We start from the raw sequence: 18,049 nt of genomic DNA on the forward strand, positions 1-18,049 counted from the left end.
GGGGGGGGCGGGAGCCGAGGCGGCGGCGCTGCCGTCAAGAGCTGGGCCCCTCCATGCCGCCGGGGGAGGGCCGGGGCCGGGGCCGGGGCCGGGGGCGGGTCTCGGCCGGCGAGGGGGGCGGTGGCCGGCCGGCGGGGTCGCTGGCGTCGTCTTCCCGGGCCGGAGGCGGGGCGTGCCCGCGGCGGCTCCTCCCCCTGGGCTCCGCGCCGGCTCTAGGAGCCCGAGTGCGGGTGGGAGCAAGCAAGCGAGTGTGTTCTCCTTCCTCCTCCCTCTCTCCCGTCGTCCGCACTGGGCTGGGGCGGCGGCGCCTGAGCGGTTCCCTCGCGAGCCGGTGTGGACCCAGCGGCTGGGAGAGGAGGAGGAGCGGCCGGGCCGGGCGGAGACGCTTGCGGACTCCGCGCAGGCACCTCAGCCAATCAGAGGCCAGAGTTGACGGTTGCGTATTCTCCCCGCCCCCAAGGGCTGCCTCTTCGAGAAGCCACGCCCAACTGCTACACGACCGCCCCTCTCTCTCGGCGGCTTCCGCGCGGTCCTAATATCTGGTCTTTGCTAGCTTAGGGTAGGACGTTGGTGGGACGGTGGGGCGGTGGCTGGATCGCTAGGTGCGCCGAGCGCGGCGAGTATCTTGCGAGGTCCACGTGAGAGGACTAACGGGGGTCATTTCACGTTTTCCGAGGGCCCTAGCCCTGTTTTTGACTACTGACTCCCCTGTTCTGTCTCCTCGCCTGGGCCACCGCCCCACCTCGGCCAGCGCCGTTCGCCGCACTGAACATGTCCTACGAGTGGAGGTTCTTCTGAAGTGAGCGCGCTAACCCAAGGCGAGCTCTTTCAGTCTCCACAGCCTGGCCGACTTTCGGGTAGTCAGCAGTGGCATAATTCCCACCGCAACTTCACAAGGATCGGTTGTGTTGACTCTCTGAGTTGCAGATCGGGGAACTGGCTCGGGAGGCAGGATTGTGGCTGTGGTTAGGGGGCCCGGACGCCTCAAAGCTGAGCGAGCGCCCACGGCGTGTGCCGGCTGCAAGGTGCGGAGATGGGGACGCGCGGCCCTGGAGGCGCGGAGGCGACGCGACCCGAGGAGTTCCGCGGCCTCTGGGCGGAGTGGGGGGCATGCTGATGTGGACGCCGCTGGCCTAACGGTTACCTCTGATCTGTAACGCTTTTGGGAAATCATTTCCACGACAGTTTAGCAAAAGTCCCTCTCCGCCCGCGCCTCCATCTTCTGGGGATCGTTTTACTTGCTAAATAACGTTTCTGTGCCTGACGCCAACATTTTGGATCCTTGTGCCCGTGTAAATAACCTGTGATTCGAACTTAATAAGATACCACCTTGACAGACTCTCAACTTTATTTATTTTTGTTTAGTTGTTTTTTATATATATATTTTAAAGGTTTGAGTACCTTCAAAATGTCTTTCTCACATTGTGGCTTTTTTTTTTTTTAATATAGCCCCAATTTTTAGTACCTATCTGGATTTTCTGAAGGTTAATTTGAAAAGGTGGGATTACTTTTAAATCCTTTTTGTTTTAAGTCTTACTACAGCTGTATAGTAGGAGCATGTAAAAAACAGAAATGACACTGTAACTCTGAGATATTGGGGCATCTGTGGGAGAGCATTCGCTGAGCCCTTTATCTCACGTTTATGCCCTAAGAAGCTAATTTATAATTCAGTAAAAGGCTGAACTGAAGCCTAAAATCAGTTTTCAGCAATAAAGCAGGGAGAAGGAATTATTTTCAACACATTTAAGATTGACAAAGTATATGAGAGCCATTCTTCCACGTAATTTACTAATTCTTTACATTCTTTGCGTGTTACGTAGAAATCATTACAATCAGGAGAAAACTTTGCTAAGGACTGTTAATTAACAATCCTTGCTCCCTTTTGCTGTCAGCTTCAACTTCCCTGGAATCTTCTACTCTATCTCATCTACTCCCACACTTCTAAAGCTCAGGGTGAAATACCTTAGGCAACCAATAATCGTCTTAGTCTGGCTGGATACAGGTCTGTATTGAGTCACCTGTCCAGATTGGGATAGCGTGTGTAGTAAGGTAATACTTAACCTTGGGAGGCATTTTTCCATGTAACTCAGGCAAAAGGGCTTTACATTTTCCTTGGCAACAGGAAGCCATTTGGTAGGAACTCTCAACAATACTTGACCCATAAATTTTATATTAGAATTGAGATTTGTAAAAATAGTAATGTTGACCTTTGTCCTTCTATCTTTGGCCAACATTAGAAAATTCAGTGATCCAAGCTTTTGAATATATATGACGTGTATAAAATGGTTTAATATTCTGGTTATCATCATGCATCAGGTGCACAATTTGCCATTTACCCCCCAGTGCGTTGTTTCAGAGCCCTCTTTCCATACTGCAACTCACTAGACCAGGCCTCAACTTTTTTCCAACTTTTGTATGTGAAAGAGAGAACACATTCTCTGGGTAAGAAGAATGTACTGCATGCTTTTCTGGGAGCAGCCCAGATGGAAATCCCAGGATGAGATGTAGGCGTGTTTCATTGGGAAAACTACCCAGATGATTCTAATAAGACACCCTAGGAAGGTATTCCTCCCACCAGGCCTACCTATTGAGAACTCCTGATCTAGATTCTCTGGTATTTTACATAATTCCTGGATAATCATTCAGATAGGACAGATATTGGTACTGTGGTAACGGTGGGAGTATGTTTGTATCGAAATTGTTCGAGGAATATGTGCCATAAAAGACATCTTTAAGGACTCAAAGTAGTGCTATTGTCTCTTGTCTCTAGATGATATTTAAGGCATATTCAATGCACTATTTAATGCACATTCACTGTGTTTATTTGCTTCTTAGCAATGAAAGAGGATATTATTGACATTACTGCCTAAACGTTTATACGTAACCAGAAAACTGATTTCAAGTTATGATTCTACTTTGGATTAAGATACTAGCCAGTGATAGAGGATTGAGCAGAGACTTTGCAACCCTCCCTTTTGCAATCGGGTTACTGTAAGAAATTTCAGTAAAAGCACAGTTAATTGAATGGTTCAGAGCACACTAATAATGATACCTACTCTATAAGAAGGATGCCAGAGACAGCTACTTCTAGCTCAGACGAAACTAGTAATCTCATCCATACCAAGGATTTGTTCTTTCAGTGTTTGTGAGTGTTGACTTACTTGCTCCCTCTCCCACTACATCTGTTTCCTCCATTAGAACAGAAGTATCTTGGGGCGCCTGGGTGGCTCAGTCGGTTAAGCGTCCGACTTCAGCTCAGGTCACGATCTCACACTCCGTGAGTTCGAGCCCCGCATCAGGCTCTGGGCTGATGGCCCAGAGCCTGGAGCCTGCTTCCGATTCTGTGTTTCCCTCTCTCTCTGCCCCTCCCCCGTTCATGCTGTGTCTCTCTCTGTCTCAAAAATAAATAAAAACGTTAAAAAAAAAAAAAAAAAAAAAAAAGAACAGAAGTATCTTAACATCAGTCTTACTCAATTTTATTTTTTGCCATCTGGAACACAGTTGCTGTTAATGAATGTTTGCCGAGTAAACAAACAATAATGCACCAGGAACCAAAAGTAACTGCCAACTACTTCTGGGGTTACCTGAATCTTTCTTTGTTCATATCTAGAAGGGAAAAGAAAACATTTGTGTTCCAACATTGCCAGACTAGTACTGAGACTCATTCTACATGAATTGGCTTAGGTTACATGCCCATTACTGATTATTCAATGGAGCCACAGAAGTAGAGTCAGCTTTGTCAGAACAATGTTGGTCCCCCACCCCCCAAAAAATCCAGGTCTGTTGGAAAGAAGCAAGGAAAACATAAATTCTAAGGAAGCAATATGTATGTCCAAAGCCATTGTTCTTACAGTCTATACCTTCGATCACTTAAATTGTCAAGGATTTAAGGTACCTCAAAAATAAATTTTTGTTTAGTTCATATTGTTGTTTAGTTATATCATACATTTAAGAGTTATTAAATAATATCTTTAAAGATTACAGTTAAAAAGCTGTTAAGTTATTGGAAACAACACAGATGAATTATTCATTGATCTATAACTTAAGGAAAAAATTGTATATTTAAAATTAAAAAGATATGTCTTGGTAAGGTTTATAAAAGCATGCTATAAGACATGTTTGACATAGAAATCATCAGTATTGATGCTATGACAGTATTCTCATTGGTAAGCTAGGAATCCATACCCAACATGGGTGTATGGCACCTTTTCTGGAAGATAAGTGTTTGGATAAATTCAGAGTCTCCCTACAGTTGTGGCTTCATTTGTCAGGAAGATTCTTAGGAACTTAGATTTACCAGGTGGCCCATGTTCTCCCACTTGTACATTGAAACTTTTGGAGAAGTCCTGGAATCCACCAACCTTCGTTTTTTATTTTTTGTTATGTTTATCTATTTTTGTGAGAGACAGCACGAGTGGGGGATGGCAGAGAGAGAGGGAGACACAGAATCCGAAGCAGGCTGCAGGCTCTGAGCTGTCAGCACAGAACCCCACAGGGGGCTCGAACTCACACACTGTGAGATCATGACCTGAGCGGAAGTCCGATGCTTAACCAACTGAGCCACCCAGACGCCCTGAGAATCCACCAATCTTTGAAGCCTGTCTGGAAATAAACTTGATTCTAAAGTAGATTGGTTAGGAGGCACCTGGGTGGCTCGGTCGGTTAAGTGTCTGACTTCGGCTGAGGTCATGATCTTGCTCAAGCCCTGCACTGGGCTCTGTGCTGACAGCTCAGAGCCTGGAGCCTGTTTCATTCAGATTCTGTGTCTCCCTCTCTCTCTCTCTCTGCCCCTCCCCCACTCACACTCTGTCTCTCTCTCTCTGTCTCTCTTAAAAAATAATAAACATAAAAAATTAAAGTGGATTGATTTGGAAAATCTTCAGGCTACTGGCTCATGGGAGAAATTCAGGAACCAGGGGTGCCTGGGTGGCTAAGTTGGTTGAGTGTCCGACTTGGGCTCAGGTCATGATCTTTTGGTTCCTGTGCTGACAGCTCAGAGCCTGGAACTTGCTTCAGATTCCTCATCTCTCTCTCTGCCCCTCCCCTCTCACACTCTGTCTCTTTATATATATCAAAAATAAATAAACATTTAAAAAAAAAGAAAAATTCAGGAACTGGTACTTGCCTGGTTCTATGAGATGTCTGCAAATAGACTTTTTGCCCAACTGTAAAGCCTGTCTATCCAAAAAAGACAATTCTGCCGCCTTTTTTTTTTTTCAATTTTTTTTTAAACATTTATTCAGTTTTGAGAAAGAGCGTGTGAGCTGGGGAGGGGCAGAGAGAGAAGGAGGCACAGAATCTGAAGCAGGCTCCAGGCTCTGAGCTGTCAGGACAGAGCCCGACGTGGGGCTCAAACTCATGAATCATAAGATCATGACCTGAGGTGAAGTCAGCCACTTAACTGACTGAGCCACCCAGGCGCCCTGATAATACTGCCTTCCAGGGACCCATGGACAGTAGATTTGAAGTTTCGGAAGTTTGGCTTGCTAGATAGGAAAATAACAACTGCCCCAGTAGTGTTCTCTGGAATGGGATTTGCTGAATTCGTATACTTCTTTAAATATGGTTACATCAAATTATTGGTGGGCTCTTTGTGAACCCAGCTTAAACCCACTGTATCTTATCTTTTTGCATTCAGAAAAGAAGCCTAATTGTTTTCAAGCATCCAGCCTTCTTCCGAAGATCCTATGTGGTTTGAGTGATACCTTTGCCAGCTGCATAGATAGATCTTGATCAGTAACCGAATCAGAGTAGCCCACACTTCTTGCCAGTTGGTTTAGAAATCCTGACCTATTGTGATATGTCGAAAGGACACCCAAGCCAATAAACTCTGTCAAATTGGCACATGAAGGGGCTCCTACTCTGCAAATCCAGCAGAATTTGAGTATCACAAAGAATAACGTACCAGTGAATCAAAAAAGAATCCAAGTCCATAGAGATTCTCAGAGGAAAAACAGTGGACGAAGATCCAGGGAAAGCTCTTCTCTACAGAAGCATGCCAGCCAAAAAATTTAGAAGGAAAGTGTGAGGAAACTCTCATTTTGCAACCACCATGTGTAATAGTCGATTTACCACTGGGTGCAAAGTTGCTGGCAAAAGGAACATTCACGTGCTCTCAAAATAGTGCCTCAGTTAAAAGGGGGAAAGGTACTTATTTGTGGATAAATCTGATGGACGCCACCTTAACATGTCACAATGAGCATTACCAGTAGTGGGACGATCTAATATTCCTCCTCATGTCATGGACATCATTGGAAGAACATACTATTTGTGGTATTCTTGCCAAAATGTTTACACTGAATCTAATCATGACAAAATAAGGCAAATCTGGATTATGGCATTCCGTATAAGACAACTTAAAATCTTCAAAAATCTTAAAAAAAATATCAATGTCATGAAAGCAAATACAGAAAGAAAGCAAATTGTTCTAAAGAAAACTAAGGAGGCAAATGCAGTGAATGATCTGTGATTGGATCCTGGGCTTTAAAAAAAAAAAGACTCTAAAAAGACATATTGGGGATAATTCGGTAAGTTTGAATAGGGACTTCTAATTAGACATGGTTGCTTTATCAATGCTAACTTTCTTGGGTGACATAGTGACCTTGTGGTTTTATAGAAAATTGCCCTTGTTTTCGGCTGATATTTGCTCAAGCACTGAAGGTTTATTTTTTATTTTTTTATTTTTTTAACATTTTATTTATTTTTGAGACAGAGAGAGACAGAGCATGAACAGGGGAGGGGCAGAGAGAGAGGGAGACACAGAATCGGAAGCAGGCTCCAGGCTCCGAGCCATCAGGCCAGAGCCCGACGCGGGGCTCGAACCCACAGACCGTGAGATCGTGACCTGAGCTGAAGTCGGTCACTCAACCAACTGAGCCACCCAGGCGCCCCAAGCACTGAAGGTTTAAATGTTATGATATCTACAACTTATTTTTTATTTAAAAATTAGAAACAAAGCAAATGTGGCAAAGCAGTGACAACAGCCAAATCTAGGTGAAGGGTATATGGGTGAATATTGAACTTCACCTTTCTGCAGGTGTGATTTTCTTTTCAAAATAAAGTGGGAAACATGGAGATTACAAATCCTCATCCACAGGACGAGTGAAAGGTAAAAGACAATATATTACATTTATGAGTGCAGTTTAACACAAAACTTTCATTAATTGATTTTATAAATGGGAAAAAATGCTGACCAGAGTCATCTTTAAAACTGTATATAAAATAGAATAATAAGACTTGTGCAAGAAACATAGAAGCCTAGTGGAGAACTGGTTTTCTGCACTTGTTACCTCAATATACTGGCCTTCCAAAAAAATTAAAGAGTGAAGCTGGTTAGGATCAACCTGTAATGGCTTGCAGAGTCAGAAGGTGTCCCAAGAGTCAGTTTGTCAATGTGTTCTGAAGGAAACCTGGGGCCCAGCCAAAGGCAAGCAAGGTCATCCTCAGACAGAAACATTTCTAAAGAAGGGTACAAAGTAATCCTCTGGAACCAAACTACAAAAGGCACGGTGAAGTACCAGGAGGATGGTGTTCCGTGCGGAGCATAAGGAAATTACCTTAATTTTGTATTATCTGCTTTCTATCAAAAGCGATTTAAGGAGATTGCTTGTAATCTAAATAGGGAAAATGGAGAGTCAATGCGTTTGTCAAGGTTAATGCAGGACTTCTCAATGTAAACGGTCATTGCATCTGGTGGATGCTTTTCCGTACCCAGAATGACAGACTAGTGCTTTGGGCTTTTCCCTCACTCTCATGAAAAGTCTCTAAGACCATGCAATTTTCACCCTGGATTCTGATGCAGAACCCAACAACCTTTTGGTTAGCGATTCAGTTTCCCATTGACTTAATGCTGGGAAAGAAGAAATCCTAGAGAATGGAAATATATAATCTACTCTCAAAGAAAGGGATATTCCACATTGAAATAAATACATTAACATTCGGCTTACTCGTCCCTTTTACGTTTCTTTAGAGGTGTCACTCCCCCTGAATCTTGTCAATTCTGCGTAAATGCGATCACTTTCTTAGATCGTGGCTTATATGTGGTACCTTGAATGGTCTGCTGTTCTTGTTTGGTATAATTTTAATTTATACATATTTAGATCCAAATACTACCATTTAAAGAGTACTATTTTGTTCTTGGAAAAAAATTATTTGGAAGAATTTTTTAAAACTATAAAACTTTAAATATTACTTAGCAACTTTAGAGGACTGGTTACAAATGTTTATGTAGAGAGGGAAATACTAAAGACTTACTTAAACCCTGTAAACTGATGCTAAGATTTAATTAATTTAAAAATATGTTTAAGTCATACATCTAACATATATATAAATAAGTGGTGAATTTTTTTTAGTTCATTAAAAAACTACTCTCTCAAAATGAACAAACTTAAAAAAATGGGAGGGCACTGGGGTGGCTCAGTCGGTTAAGCGTCTGACTGTTGATTTTGGCTCAGGTCATGATCTCACAGTCTGAGAGGTGGAGCCCCGCATGTGGGGCTCCGCACTGACGGTGTAGAGCCTGCTTGGAATTCTCTCTCCCTCTGCCTCTCCCCCATGAGCACGTGTATACCCTCTCTCTCCCACTCAAAATAAATATTCAGTTAAAAAACGCCCAATTTGTTTGTGATGTAGGAAAAAGTATTTGTTTTATTTTTCACCTTTTCAACTAAGTTTGATGGAACTATGTGGATACAAGTTAAGCAAATATAACCTAAATTAAATAACACTCTTGCCACGTTTATCCCAGAGCACATCTACGCATCAGAACACTAGTTTTGTAGACTGACTGTACTTGAAATATTTTTTAAAAATCCTTACGTTCCTCTTCAACATCAAGTCAAAATTTATTTTTCATGGGGCATCTGGGTGGCTCAGTCGGTTGAGCATCTGACTTCGGCTCAGATCACGATCTCGCGGTTCGTGGGTTCAAGCCCCATGTCGGGCTCTGTGCTGACAGCTCAGAGCCTGGAGCCTGTTTCAGATTTTGTGTCTCCCTCTCTCTCTGCCCCTCCCCCACTCGCGCTCTGTGTCTCTCTCAAAAAAAGTGTTTTTTTCTTGCATTCAATATTTGTATTTAAAATGTTCCATCAACATTTACAACTTTAAGGTTTTAAAGGTTTTTTTCTTCATAATTCTTAAACATGTCACTTTTTAAAAAGGCACGAGAAGAGTTTTATTTCACAGAAATGTAAGCTAAGTCCAGACATGAAGATTTTATCTGCATAGATAAAGATTTCATCCACACAGGTCTACTGTTTTTCAGATTTAGCTGTGCTTGGGTAAGATTGGCAAACTCATGGCATATGTCATTGTTGGCTGTTGAAATTTGGATGACCTACAGAACCATTTCCATTCTACCAGAAGGCTTTGGCTGCCGTGCCAGAAGAGTTGGAAATGATCAAAGAAATTCGACTAACTTGTCATTTCCTGACTTCTAACCTCTGAGGAGTCTTGGGCTTCAACTGGTGACTCAAGCAGTCAGCCATATGGAGGAGACGATGGCCTGGTGCTAAATTAAGACTCATATACACACTATGAGTTCTCAAAATCCCTCTCCCTTTCTCCTCCCACACCTCGCCCTCTAACTGCCAGGTCTCACAAGCATTAAATGTCCAATGGCAAGGAGATAAGCCATGCTGGGGATTCCTCGTAGCTTCTCCTCCCATTTGGGACAGCTCTGGCTATGGCACCAGCTCACAACTCCCCTTTTTCTTTTTCTTTTTTTTCTTTTTTAAAAAAAAATTTTTTTAACGTTTATTTATTTTTGAGACAGAGAGAGACAGAGCATGAACGGGGGAGGGTCAGAGAGAGAGGGAGACACAGAATCTGAAACAGGCTCCAGGCTCTGAGCTGTCAGCACAGAGCCCGACATGGGGCTCGAACTCACAGACCGCGAGATCATGACCTGATACGAAGTCGAACGCTTAACCGACTGAGCCACCTGGGTGCCCCATGACTCCCCTTTTTCTACACATCCTGCCTATAGACTTAAGCAGTGACCTCAAGAGCCGATGTCACGTAGCAACCGAATGACTCAAACGCACAGCTACTCTAATAATGCAGAGTTGCCGTGATTATCTCCAACTCCACCTCATCCTTATTGGTCAGCGTGTTCCCTATTCTAATGATTGGAAAAAGAGCAAAGAAATAACAGCCAGGAGAAAAAGAATCATTTTTCCACAGCAAAGCATAAGTCTTTCTACGCAACAGCAACAGTAATAAAGACCATTTATTGAGTATTGAGTTGTGTGCTGTCGAACTGATCACTTTACACATAGTTGTTGTTAATCTTCATAACATTCTTCTGATAAATGTCATTTTATAGATGAAGACACCGAGACTGAGAGTTAAGCCATTTTCCAAGGTTTCATGCTAGAAAACGACTGAGGCATGATTCAAACTGTAGGTGGCCACCCAAAGCTACATTTCCAAATACTATAGCATCCTTTCAATTCAAGGACCAATTTAAAATAACATTTGCCACTTATTTCCTCACTATAGAAGCCACAGATGTTCACTATTAAAAATCTGATTAAAAAATTCAATTAGTATTAACATTTTTAAATTAGCCCAAACTCAGCTGCCTACAGGTAACTACTACACATTTCATTTCCAATATTTTCCTGTGATTATATGTGTGTGTGCATGTATATATGTGTGTATATTTGTACAGAGTATATGTATTATAAGCTGTGGTTTGGGAGTACTACATTTTTATCTTAAGATTATACTGATTTCCTAATTTTGGGATTGTTCATTGCTTGTATATAGAAATACAATTCATTTTTGTATGTTGATCTTGTACTCCACACCTTGCTGACTTGTTCATTTTAGTAGTGTGTGTATTCTTTAAGATGTTCTATAGGGGCGCCTGGGTGGCTCAGTCGGTTAAGCGGCCGACTTCGGCTCAGGTCATGATCTCGCGGTCCGTGAGTTCAAGCCCCACGTCGGGCTCTGTGCTGACAGCTCAGAGCCTGGAGCCTGTTTCAGATTCTGTGTCTCCCTCTCTCTGACCCTCCCCCGTTCATGCTCTGTCTCTCTGTCTCAAAAATAAATAAATGTTAAAAAAAATTTTTTTTTAAGATGTTCTATAAATAGGATCATGAGTCTATGAATAAAGACGTTTCCCTTTTTCCTTTCTGATTAGTGTGCTTTTTTAAATTCTCTGTTTGCACTGGCTAGAATTTCTAGTGCGATGTTGAAATGGAAGAACTAAGAGTGGATATCCTTACCTAAGTCCCCATCTTAGTGGGGGAAAAAATTTCAATCTTTCACTTCTGAGCATAATGTTAGTTGTACATTTTCCATAAATGCCCTTTATTAGATTGTGGAAGTTCCTTTCTATTCTTAGTTTGCTGAAGGTTTTTTTATCATAAATAGGTATTAGATTTTGTCCTATGATTTTTCTGGATTGATTAAGGTGATCATGTGGTTTTTATATTCTATTCCACTATATCGTGTATTATCTTAAATGATATTTAGCTGTTGAGCCAACCTTGCATTCCTGGGATAAGTCCCACTTGGTCATAATGTATCATGGTTTTTTATTTTATGTTGCTGATTTCAGCCCCTTCTGACAGCTCCCTCTCATCACCTACTCTGCCTGAGTAGAACCATGTCACTATGGAGCTGGGGGAAGGGATGGAAAGGAACAGCCCCAGGCTAAAATGCCACAGACTTCCACCGATCTTACTGAAGTTTAGGAATTTATCACCAATAAATTCTTCTCAATTTGTTGTGTGACTTTGGTCAATTTACAGAGTACCAAAATGGTTGTTTTTGATAGTTTTGTCCAACTTTATCACTGCTTTGGAGAAAAGGATTTGGCATGCTTCTCCCTCAGTCATTCTGGTAATCCTCCTCCCTAGTGGTTTCTATAGGGACGCAGTATACATTCTTAACTTTTCCCAGTCTGCTGTAGTTCATGTTGTTTCCGCTTCATGCAAAATATAGAAACCTTGTTATGTATAGGTTCATTTACTGCTGTTTAGATTTATATATAAGTTCATTTACCTCATAAGATATAGGTTCATTTACCATTTCTAAGGCGTGTATGTAAACACACCCCCATCTCCCATCCTTGTGTATTATTGTATAACTATATGTATCTACAAGCAATGTTCAGGGTTTAGATTAAATAACCATTAAGCCCCTTTTCATTTAAGAAACACAAATTCTTTTAATGAAGAAAGAAAATTATAACAAAACTCTTTATGTATGTTATGCATCAGTGAATAGCACATGCCTTTTCTTAAGTTTAAAATTCTTGAAGGAGGAAAGAAAGCCTTTACATTTTAGGGACTAGAGCCTGGAATAATAGCTGTAATTCTTTCACTGTATAAAAGGCACAGGGCAAAGGTATCATATGCAGAGTGAGTGATCCATGTGTACTTGTAACACCTTTGCCCCCATGCAATGACACAGAACTGAATTTACATACCTTTTACATCAGGAGAAAATCAGCGTCCAATAGTATCTTGCAACTGTGTGATCACTAATCATTAATATCTCTTTGACATTTCAGGAGATGATATATTTTCCACTCCTAGTTGTTCTAGTTTATAGCAATCTAACTGAGGAAAAGTTTTTAGGGTGTGGTTTTTGTTTTAGGTGTGTTTATTTTTTTGGAGAACAAATAGTTTATTTTTCAATGCTATCTCATAGAATGATTTTTTCTCTTGCCCCCAAATTACCTCTTGGAGAGGTATACTGTTAGTTTTCAGCTATGTGTACGCTCACATGTCTGGTTATACTGCATTTATCTATTTTGGAAAGTTAATTTTTAGCAATCAGAGAACATGTTTATCTAATTTGCCGTGAATAGGCACGTTAGGCTCATGCTTTATTTCTTTTCTGGAATATTCCTTATCTTCTCCTCATTCTTCCAAATCTCAACCATCCTCGAGGACTGGGCTCACATCTTGTCTTTCAGGAACTCTTCTATGGAAAATCCTGCCTGGAAATGGTCTTTTTCTCCTTCCTTCCTTCCTTCATTCATTTAGCAAATAGGTATTGAGTGTTCACTCTTTGTGAGACATTGATTAGGTAATAGAAGTTATATAAAAGGTGTATCAAATAATTTTACACTTGCATGTATATTTCTGTGTCTTATTTCCTCAGTTAAATTGTGAGTTCCTTAGACTACATCTTCCACCTTATTGTTTATAGCATTCCTTATAAAATTTAGTAGGGTGGCTTCTATTTAGTAAGGGATAGAGAAGAAGTTTAATTTATATGATGATTACATTTGTAGACTTTCTTTACAAATATTTAAGTATGCGAGACACAAATAGTTCCAATAGTTATATCATTCATTTAATCATTCAATTCAAAATATCCCATTACAGGTATGGAAAGAAATTTTGAAGCTATTCAAAAGTCAGTTACTCTGTCACATCTACATAATGACTCCTACCTGACTCCCCACTTCTGCATTATTTTCCCAGGCTCTGTAAGAATGGTGGTGTGTGTGTGTGTGTGTGTGTAACCATATAACACCATGTATAGCATTAAATAATCCTGGCCTGTGTCAGATTCCCACATGGTGTGCCTGAGAGTATAGGGCCCCGTAAAAAAAGCACTGTCCTGGAAATTAGGACATAAAGCTTGTAATCCCTCACCAATGTTCCCTTCCTCCTTTGCAAAAATATAGGATCTGGGAGGTATTGGGCTGAGTGATTGCTACAATCTCTTTGAGCTCTAAAATTATATGAGCTTCTGCAGGCTGACTTCTTTGAATAAAAATCAGGAAGTGGAACATCAGAATTTAGTGTTCAAATATAGTCTACATCACTTGCAAATTTTAGCCTACGGTCTCCTCATTTTCTAATGTTTATGATGAACCGTCTTTTGTGAATCCTGTCTTCCTAGTCAAGAAGGCCCTTGTCCCTCTGTCTGTCTGTCTGTCTGTCTGTAAGTCTTACCATGCTACAGAGTCAGGTTCTAACACTCTCAGAGGAGAGGAACTAACCTGTCTTCTCCACCCATCTTGCTCCCTGAGCTTCATTTCCCTCTGAACTGCCGCCCACCCCGCCACCCAGCTCAGCGACCCTCTTTTCTCCCCGAGTATGTCTATGTATAATTCTTGTCTATCTGATGGGACATGGACCATATGTTACACTTCTTTTTATGACTCTGTGTTGAATAAGTAAACTGATTAAAGCCTGATTTTTAAATTCAAATATAGTCACATTAGTAGACTGCTAAAACCCTTTCAGAGGCATAGGCAAAATAAAGGGCATTTTTATATAAATTCAATGTGTAGCAAGCTGCATTAATGGAATATTTGCTTCATATAAGTTTAAAGAGATGATTTTACCAATAATACTTACATTAAATAGGCTACTGTAGAGGGCTACAACCATTCTATAAAGCAACTTAACATGTATCAATAATCTTTAAAATTTTTTGTACCTTTTAATATACTTATTTCTGGGAATGTATCCTAAGGAAATAATCATAAATCAGAAAAAGAAAGAAAAAGACTTTATATGCAAACATCTGCATAATAGGATAATCTTCAACATTAATATCCCAAAGTAAGTGTGTCTCCCTCTCTCTCTGCCCCTCCCCTGCTCATGCTCTGTCTCTCTCTGTCTCAAAAATAAATAAACGTTAAAAAAAATTAAAAAAAAAAGAAATAAAAGTTTACATACAGCAAAAAATATACAAAAACATGAGTAGAAAACAGAAATGGAGGAGAGTATACTAAAATGCTAACAGGAGTTACATTTTTATGGCAAAATTGCATTTAGAATGTTTTCTTTCTCTTTATACTTTTCTTTTTCCAAATTGTCAAAATCGAGCAAATATTCCCTTTGGAATGGAAAACAATATAATTTCAAATATGGGGGCATCAAGGATTTAAGTTTCAAGCAGACATTTTTTAGTATTCAAATATCTTGGTGATTCAGTGTCCAAAGAATACGTGATTGTCTAAATAGAAGTTCAGTCTTTTCTCTCTCTTTCTCAGTGTTGTCAAGACTGAAGAGTGATCTAAGCCCTCGGTCATTATTTTGACTCCCTTCCTCAAACTTTCTGGTCATACTGCCCACGGAGTCCCCGGACTGTTCAGATTTCCCTAGAGTTGAGAATAAGCTGTGAGGAAGAGACTCAGCGTACTTTCCTCCACTTTATGGCTGGGATACCAGCTCAGCCAGAGAGTTTGCAGTCCTTTCTCCTGAAAGGCAGAAGTACCAGATACGGCTCATTACATTTGGCTGATCAGTGTGTCAGAGACTAGTCGGTGGTCTTTTCACATCAAGGACTGCACACACAAGGCAAGTCCGGCCATGGGTACATACACGCTGAGACAGCTATTGGGTAAAATTATGATACTAACAAAGCAGATACATTTTGCTTAACGCTACATGAAATCTGCCTGTTACTAAGTCTTAAATCTGTTTAAACTTCCTGTTTAGGAATATCTGCCTTAGAATAATTGGTGTATTTTAATCAGAAAGGAATCACAAAGAAATAGTCATAACAGGATCAGATACTACGACTGAAAAGGGAAAGAGAGTATCCTGAGAAACAGAACTGAAACTGAACTGATAGAAAATGAAACGAAACTGAAACCTAGCCAGCAAAGCTATTAAAAAAAAAAAGTCCTGATCTTAACAGAGTCTTAGCAGGTAACCAGATATCAGTCAGTATCACCAAAAGTAAAAGAAACAAATGTCTCAAATCATCCTAGGTTACACTTGAACACGAAATGAAGCAGGTAACCAGCTATGTGAACGTGCAGAAGTTACTTAACCTCTCTGAGTCTCAGTTTACTCATCTGTGAAAATAGGTGTAACAGCACACATCAGACTAGATTAAATAGAATCTCAGGGCTGGAGGGAGCCTCAGGGATCGTCAGGCCTGACCCCCTCCACCTGTACAGGGCCTCAGTCTGGCCACGCCTCCTCCCATTACCTGACATTAAGGGCCACATCCCTCCTGTCAGGACAGTGAGCTCTCATGGCAGCCAGAGTTTCTGCATGGCTCCCTGAGGGCTCAAGCAAACTGGGTCCCAAGCATTGTGAGGGGTGGGGTGAGAGAAGAAAGGTGGAAAGGACATTAAACACATCTGGCTTCAGAAGACAGCTCTGTGGGGACAGCTGAGTGGTCGAGGCAGCTCAGACAGCATACAAGCAATCATCGTTGCCAGAGAGAGAGTCTATGGTGCTAGAAAGTGACAATGGAGCCAGGCACAGTTGACAGGGATGGGGACCACCAGGGTAGGAGAGCTGTGCAGACAGGACAGTGTTCAGAAGAGAAGAGCCCTACGCTTGTCTAAATGCTCTATTGCCATCTTGAAATTCTTTTTTTTTCCAACTTTTTTTTTTTTTTTTTTTTTTTTTGGGACAGAGAGAGACAGAGCATGAACGGGGGAGGGGCAGAGAGAGAGGGAGACACAGAATCGGAAACAGGCTCCAGGCTCCGAGCCATCAGCCCAGAGCCTGACGCGGGGCTCGAACTCACGGACTGCGAGATCGTGACCTGGCTGAAGTCAGACGCTTAACCGACTGCGCCACCCAGGCGCCCCTTGAAATTCTTAATAATCTTAACAATTTCACTTTGCCTTGGAGTCCACAAATTATGTAGCCAGTCCTGGTACAATATCCAAGACTTGCTTAGCAGAGGGCTGGGGGAAGAGGAGGGAAATACAGGAAGATCAGGAACTGTCCGGGCATGTGTGACTTTTTCCTGTGCCCCAGGGAATGTTAAGACAAGGCTGCATTGTGTTTCGTGCCCCCTGAGGATTGGCTCAGCACCTGAAACATAAATCTGAAGGTTTCTGGGGACTGGACTTCATTCCCACAGAGGCAGCTCCATGGAGGTATCTGGGAAAGGGGCAAGGGCCTGGTTGTTGTCATTTTTCCCCCTGTATTTTGTTGAGGTAAAATTCACATAACATAAAAACAATCATTTTAAAGTATAGAGTTCAAAGGCATTTGGTACACTCACCATGTTGTGCAGCCATCATTTCTGTCTAGTTCCAAAACACTTCCATCACCTCAAAAGGAAGCCCTGTATCCATTAACCAGTCACTCCCTATTTCCTGCCCCCCCCCCATTTGCTTCCTATGTCTATCGATTTACCTATCTTGGACTTACCTATCCTGGACGTATCATATAAATGAAAGCATAGGGGTGCCTGGGTGGCTCAGTCGGTTAAGCGTTTACTTCGGCTCAGGTCACGATCTCGTGGTCCATGAGTTCGAGCCCTGCAGCGGGCTCTGTGCTGACCGCTCGGAGCCTGGAGCCTGCTTCAGATTCCGTGTCTCCCTCTCTCTCTGCCCCTCCCCCGTTCATGCTCTGTCTCTCTCTGTCTCAAAAATAAATAAACGTTAAAAAAAAAATTTAAACGAAAGCATATATTATGTGCCCTTTTGTGTCTGGCTCCTTTCACTTAGCATAATGTTTTTGAGGTTCATCCACATTGCAGAATGTGGAGAATTCTGGACTAATTATGTTCCATCGTATCAATACGCCACATTTTGTTCATACAGCCATCCACAGACATGTGGGTTGTTTCCACTGTTTGGATATTGTGAATAGTACTGTAATGAACACTTGTGTGCAGATTTCTGTTTGAATACCTGTTTTCGGGTATTTTGGGTATATACCTAGGATGCTGGATCATATGGTAATTCTGTTTAACTTTTCCAGGAACCACCAAACTGTTTTCCACAGTGGCTGCACCATTTTACATTCCCACCAGCAGTGTAGGAGGGTTCCAACTTCTACGCGTCCTTGCCCACACTTGTTATTTTCTGTTAACTTTCTTCCCGATTGTAGCCATCCTCATGGATGTGAAGTGGTATTTCGCTGTGGTTTTCATTTGCATTTTCCTAATGACTAATAACGTGGAGCATCTTTTCACGTGCTTGTTGGTCACTTACATATCTTCTTTGGAGAAATGTCTGTGCCCGTCCTTTGCCACTTTTTGAATTTGGTTGTTTGTCTTTTCTTATCATTGAATTCTAAGAGTTTCTTATGTGTTTGATACAAGTCCCTTACTGAATACATAATGTGCGAATATTTCCCCCCACTGTGTAGAT

This window comes from Panthera uncia, assembly GCF_023721935.1.
Source record: "Panthera uncia isolate 11264 chromosome D3 unlocalized genomic scaffold, Puncia_PCG_1.0 HiC_scaffold_8, whole genome shotgun sequence".
Taxonomy (NCBI): Eukaryota; Metazoa; Chordata; class Mammalia; order Carnivora; family Felidae; genus Panthera; species Panthera uncia.